This window comes from Chrysochloris asiatica, unplaced genomic scaffold (genome assembly GCF_000296735.1).
Source record: "Chrysochloris asiatica unplaced genomic scaffold, ChrAsi1.0 scaffold00473, whole genome shotgun sequence".
NCBI classification, from domain to species: Eukaryota; Metazoa; Chordata; class Mammalia; order Afrosoricida; family Chrysochloridae; genus Chrysochloris; species Chrysochloris asiatica.
The window spans coordinates 199050-206537 of record NW_006408991.1 but is presented as its reverse complement, the minus strand read 5'-3'; the positions used below and the strand labels follow the sequence as shown (position 1 = coordinate 206537).

General features: G+C 35.6%; 1 pseudogene; it reads left to right on the top strand.

Annotated features, from left to right (window-relative positions):
- Nucleotides 1–257: 257 nt before the first annotated feature.
- Nucleotides 258–1042, top strand: LOC102826243 (annotated as a pseudogene).
- Nucleotides 1043–7488: the final 6446 nt, after the last annotated feature.

Genomic DNA, 7488 nt, shown 5'->3' with positions numbered 1-7488 from the left:
GTGTAATTGCTGGGTTGTCTTCCTAAAGATATTTTAGTGTGTGTCATTTTAAATGATTTTATCCAAACTTAAATATTAAAGTACATGTGCACCAAAAAATAAAAATAAAAAAAAAAGATTAAAAGGTTTCAGATGCAGCAAGCTGGTTGTGGTCCTTTTGGTCTTCAACTGAAGCATAGATCCTTGTGAGGCCTCAGCTGGCTAGACTTCACTACTTTCCACCCCCACTGTAGCCGCGTCATTGAGACTCCGCCACCATGTTCGAGGTGTGCTTTGTCCAGGGCCCCATTCTGAAGAAAGTGTTTGAGGCACTGAAGGACTTTCTCAATGAGGCCTGCTGGGACATCAGCTCAGGCGGCGTGAATCTGCAGAGTATGGACTCATCTCATGTCTCCCTTGTGCAGCTCACTCTGCACTCTGAAGGCTTGAGCACCTACCGCTGTGACCGCAACCTAGCCATGGGAGTGAACCTCACCAGCATGTCCAAATTACTGAAATATGCTGGCAGTGAAGACATCATTACACTAAGGGTTGAAGATAATACAGCCACCTTGGCACTAGTATTTGAAGCACCAACCAAGAAAAAGTTTCAGACTATGAAATGAAGTTAATAGATTTAGATGTTGAACAACTTGGAATTCCAGAACAAGAGTACAGCTGTGTAGTAAAGATGCCTTCTGGTGAATTTGCACATATATGCCGAGATATCAGTCATATTAGAGATATTGTTGTCATTTGCTGTGCAAAAGATGGAGTGAAATTTTCTGCAAGTGGAGAACTTGGAAATGGAAACATTAAATTATCACAAACAAGTAATGTTGATAAAGAGGAGGAGGCAGTTTCCAGAGAGATGAATGAACCACTTCAGCTAACTTTTGCACTTAGATACCTGAACTTCCTTACAAAAGCCACACCATTGTCTGCTACAGTGACACTCAGTATGTCTGCTGATGTACCCCTTGTTATTGAGTATAAAATTGCTGATATGGGAAACTTAAAGTACTATTTGTCTCTCAAGATTGAAGATGAAGTAGCATCTTAGACACATTTAAATTTCAAGAAAATTAGCAAAGCTCTTTGAGAACTGCTTGACATACAATCATGTATACTTAAGTCTTTCTGTCACCAAATTTGTACCTCTGAATACATATGTAGATATTTTCTGTAAATAACCTAATTTTTTTCTACTCTATAAAATTTGACTAAAGAATAAAAGTCCAAACTCAAATCTGCTCTTGTTAACTTAGAAATATTTCTGCCTTATCTAGAAGTACTCTTAGGCTTTCTATAATAAAAGAGTCTTAACTAAATACAGTTTTTAAATTAAGAGTGTTTTCAATTTAAATAAATTTATCTGAATTTCAAATGTCAAAAAAAATACATCTTGATTGCATGACTGATCAATTTCAAATTGAAGAAGTTGGTAGAATTCTTCTATATTTTCCTCACTGGCTTTAGTGGTTTGTGCATAAATCTGAATAATAGTGTTATTAATTGGGCTTCCCTATAGGTGCATGGATATTATCCAATCACAGACAGCGCTGTACCTCATGACTGATCTGGATATGTTCTTTTTGACGCTGAATGCAACACCATTTCTCTTCAATTTGTCATTCCCAGCATATTAAACCATGTAGTTGTCAGAATCAAAATGGACAATGCCAGTCCAATTCAGTTCTCTAATGCCTAAGATATCGATGTTTATGCGTTCCATTTCATTTTTGACAACTTCCAATTTTCCCATTTTCATTCTTTATACATTCCATGTTCTGATTTTCATTGGATGTTTACAACTGTTTCTCTTGATTTTAAATTGTGTCTCATCAGCCAATGAAGGTCCCACTGGCTTTTCTCCCACAAGCTTTACTCATTTGTGTTATCATGGTCAACTCTACTTTGAGGAGGCAGCTCTTCCCCAATTGCATTTTGAGTGACTTCCAACCTTAGGAACTCATTTTCCAGCACTATATCTGACAGTGTTTCTCTGCTATTCATAAGATTTTCAGTGACTAAATATTCAGAAATGTGTTTGTCACTCTTTCTTCCTAGTCTGTCTTTGTCTGGAAGCTCATCTGAAACCTGTCCACAATGGGTGACCCTGCTGGTATTTAAAATACTGGTGACATAGCTTTCGGAATCACAGTATCTCACAAACCACCACAGTACAACAAACTGATACACGAGTGGTGGTCTCTTCACATAGACACAACTTAACATGCGATATACACATATACAATGTTGCTGCTGTTGTTTTGTGCCATAGAGTCGGTTTCAACTCAAAGAGACCCTGTAATAGGGCTTCTGAGGAGCAACTGATGAGTTTGATCTACAGGCCTTGCAGTTCAAACTGACCTCTAGTCCAGCACATCAACCTACAGTTCCACACCAATATAATGTAGATGATAGATATATCAATGAAGTATTTTCCTTAATTTTTTGTTTTTGTAATGGGTCAAATTATTTTGGACAGTCATGATTTTATAAACCTTATTTTCAAAATGTGGTTTTGTGGTACAGCAATATTGATACATATGAATCTAGTTTGTTCTTTTAACAAATGAATAATAGTTCCTTTCATGATGATACTACAGTATTTTTCATTATTCAAAATTGAAGGATATTTAAGCTTCTGTGCTCCACTTTCATGTTTTCAAAAAATGCATGTTTAGATCTGTGAGTATAACTCCTAATAGATAAGGAAAACATTATGGGAGATACAAGGAAAGAACTTTGGAGATCATTAGTTGGTGTGTCACTGTATGATAAGCATTGAACTTCTAAACATAGGCTCTGGGTTCAAACTCACCAGTCACTCCTAAGAAACTGTATACAGGGTTGTTATAAGTCAGAATCAACGCAAAGGTATTTAACAATAGCAACAAATTATATGCAAGTTTAGGGTTAATTGTTATTTGTTGCTGTTGAGTTAATTCCAACACATGGCGATCCCATTTCTTATAGAGTAGAACTACTCCATTGGGTTTTCTTGACAATAATCTTAATGGAAGTAGATCTTTTCTTCCATATTACCTCTGTAAGCATTTGAACTTCCAACTTTTTTTTTTTCCTTTTGAGTCGTGAGATTATTTTGTATATTTATTATTATCATTTTAACTTTTTATTGTGAATTGAATGATAGTTTACATGGGAGAACATCAGTTTTACACTCATCCTATCATATTTTGTTTCATTGTAATGATTATAATCCCTCTATGCATCATCATTCAACATTATTTGCTTTTATTCCTTCTGTTTTAATTTTTGGTTTTTGAATGTACACCAAAACATTTAGGAATATATCCTTCAAACAGGCAAAGGACACATCTTATAGACCTTCCTCTACTCTGCCCCCCCCACCCCACCACCACCCTGGTCACCAACTCACAGCCCCTTATCCTCTAGGAGTTTAGAGTCCTCAGTTTCTCCATCTCTCCAGGACATCATTTCTGCCTCCAACTCTGCTGTTGCCATTTCTCTGAATAGGGCCCCATACTCTGCTCTTGCTCTTCTCCCTTGATAGTCCCAGGATCCTCCTCAAGCTACCAACTCTTAAGTTCGCAGTTGAGTACAAACCATTTGCATCTTGTGACTAAATTGTCATCTAATTTTGTGTTATAATTTATATTCCCACTTGCAGTGTTTGAGAGAAAATAAGAAACACCAAAATCTAAATTATGACACAATATTTTCTTATTATGAATTGTACCAATGTTCATATTTGAAATGTATTAACAATTTAGAAATGTGAATGACAGAGTCTGTGTTATATGAGAATTTAAGCAGAATATTAATTTAGGTAATGCTTACTGAATGGAAACTAATACTACTTAATATGCTGTTGTTATCAAGTACCCTTGGGTCGGTTCTAGCTCATAGCAACCCAGTATAGTGTTTCCCAGAAGATGGTTTGAACTGCTGATCTTGTGGCTAGCAGTCCAGTGCTTATCCTACAGTCCCACACCAATAAATGATCTCCAAATTTCTTTCATTGCATCTGATGTACATTAGGACTCCTCCGTATGCTAGCATTCATAAAAGTAAACAGAGAACCTTGCTAATTTTTATTTCATTTAGCACTTGAGTTTTCAAGAAAATGTTTTATTTGGGAATATTTTCTTCTTGCAAAGACACACTAAGAGAATATTATCAAAAAAATTACCTCAAAGTTATATAAAGATAAAAAATTCAAAATTTATACATAATTATATTCCATAGTAAGTTATATTTAATACAGCTATAATAAGAACATATTAAGACTATATTATCAAAAAAGTTACCTCAAACTTCTATCAGGAGAAAAAATTATAAATTTCTATATAATTATATTCTATGTTTTTGTTGTTAAGTGCTGATGAGTTGATTCTGACTCATAGGAGTAGCTGGTGAGTTTGAACCTCCGATCTTGTGTTTCAAATTGACCTTATAGTTCAGTGCTTATCCCATAATGCCATACCAGGCCCCTGGACATAATTAAATAGAAAAAAAAAAGTCTAAATTATTACAGAAAACAAGGAACTCGATATTATCCCGTTGCTTATATTTGTCAGGGGAAGCTAACAGCTGTTATTGACCACCTAATTATTTTATTGGCTATTAAAAATGTTTTTTATTCAGGTGTCTTCCATATTATGATAATACTGTATGTTATCCCTTATTGACTCCTTGTTTAGCCCTTTAGGATAAACACTGGACTGAGAGCCCACTAGCTGCTCCTCAGACAACCTGTACAGGGTTGTAATGCATAAGAATCGACTCAATGGCATTTAACAACAACAACCCTTTATAATCCATTCTGTTGATTAGTTGGAATTGAATGAGAACAAGAATAAAAGAGAGCTTTGATGTTTCAATGGCCAGGCTTATTGATAGGACATAAATCACTTCTCTATAAATTTTAGTAAGAAAAACTCAGTTTTATGACCACCAACTGCAAACTACTGTGAGAAAAATAGTTTTATGAGTTCCTAGAATAGAGTTATTACTTAGCTATGCCTTATTCCTCTGACAAACTCATTTGAAAATAAGCATTTATTATTATTGCCAATCTGTAGCACATTAGAAGCTGGTTATTTGAATGGAAGGATGAAATTTTATTTATTCTATGTTGCAAATTTAATTTTTAAAATGGCTTTTAGTATCTAATAATATTGGTTTTAACTGCTGTCTGGTCAGTTCTAACTCATAGCCACCCTGTATAGGGTTTCTGAGGAGTGGCTAGCGGGTTTGAACCACCAACCTTATGGTTCAAACAACCTTATGGTCCAATATTTACCTTACAGTACCACGTGAAGACTCTACATGCTTATTTAGACTTTATAAATTTCCATTAGCCCTAATAATTCAAAAGACTAAGCATGCTCATTTCCATCCCAGAGCAAAAGGGAAAGCTTTTATTTACCAATCTGTTTGATGTTCAGAGACTTAACTTTCATTTTATTAATGTCCAGAGCGCTGCAATGTGAAGACTTTTTTATTTAGTATTCAAATAAGAGCAAAAATTGGTATAGAATAGCAGCACATTCTCTACTCCTTCAACTGTTCTTGTGGGTCAGTGAGAGTACAAATTGTAGCCAATGGAAATAGTACTGCACAGGTCAAGATAGTGTTGTAAATCATGTTATTATCCCATTTAATCACACACCCCTTCATATTACCATTAACTTAATGTACTTCCTTTTTGCTGTTGTTAAGAGTCTGTGAGTTTATTCGGATTCATAGTACCTCTCTCCAGGATTTCCAAAGAGCAACTGGTGGGTTTGGACAGCTGACCTTGTGGTTAGCAATCCAGTGCTTATCCTACAATACCATAACTTGACTATGTACTTCCCTATAGGTGAACATTACCTGATGCAGTCTCAGACATTGTCACATTACTCTCATCTGCTAGGAAAATTTTAGCAGAAGTGCTATATGTCATAATCAATTGGAATCTATGAGAATAATTGTGGATTTGGATTCTCAAGCTTAGTAGTCTCTGGCACAAAAAGAACATGCTCCAATGGCAGTAGCTCATCCAGCCTTTAGGCCAAATTTAGAAGAAATTGATAGCTTAGCCAATGACGTGTTGTTGCTATTGGTGCAAAGAGCCATTGAGTCAGTTCACACTCATAGCAAACCTGAATAGGTTTCAACCACCAACCATGCAGTTCAAACTGACTTTGCTGTCCAGAGCTATACCAGAACTCCAATGTTTTACTGTATAAAGTTATTATTAAAATAAAAATTTCAAGTCCAAGATTCTAACATGTAACAATCCTTGAAGAAGAATTATACTTACCTGGAACTGGTATCTCCTTTCTTGAGCTATGGACAAAATTTATGTCTTCACTTGGTAATTTTGTCAGATAAAATTTAGAGCAAATTAGACATGCTTTCTTTGCTCCTTTCATAAATTAAAATATTCCTTTCCATGAAAAGTAATGTGTAGATGTGACTGCTCACATTTACAAAACATACAAAAACCCTGTCCTGGTATGGCGCTGTAGGATCAGGATTGGCAGTTCAAACCTACCTGCCACTAAAAGGAAACCTAGGAGCTCTGGTAGTGTAGTGGTTATGAATCGGGCTGTAAACCTTAAGGTCAGCGGTTTGAAACTACCAGCTGCTCCGAGGGAGAAAGATGAGGTTTTCTACTCCCGTAAAGATTTACACCCTCGGAAACCCCGTACAGGGTCGCTATGGGTCAGAACTGACTCAATGGCACTTAACAACAACAACAATATAATATATTTAACAAAAACATGCTTAGCATACATTGATTGCCATTTCCTACTGAAATCTTTTCCACTATACCTTGAAGTGATTATTGGCTGCACTAATCTAGGACATGAATACAATTTTTGGGAAACAAAATTATAAAGGAGAGCTTTAGAAGCTAAGCATTGTCATAAACATGCACTATTAAAAACAAAGATATGTCACTGATGCTTTGAGATTGTTTGTAACCACTAGTTGTTGTTGTTGTTCCTAAGTGTCTTCAGTGAGTTCAGACCCATACTAAACCTATATAGGGTTTCTAAGAAGCAACTGGTGGGTTTGAACCCCCAATCATGTGGTTCAAACTGACCTTGGAGTCCAGTGAACTTTCCTGCTGTGCCACAACAGGATACTTTGGTGATCCTGAGGACTCAGTTCCCAGATTTTTAAGCATTTTCTTAATTAAGAGATTTCTGATATTTCTTATACGCATCAAATTTTCCCAAATAACAATCCTCCCGCCTTCCTTCACGCAGGTGCATACACACACAAACATTGTTTTTTTGCTTTTATAATACAAGGTAATAAAGAATAAAAAAGAATTTTTGACTGTCAATCTAAAATATTTACAAAGTGTTAACAATTGAAAGATTGATCCTTCAATTACAAAGCCAAAAATTAAGAAAAAAAAAGCTTTTATTTTCAGATTTTTCTCTCCACTCTGTAAATCATAGAAGTTATTTGCATTGCATACTAAGTAAGATTGTCCACTCTTTCCCTTACTCAGCATGA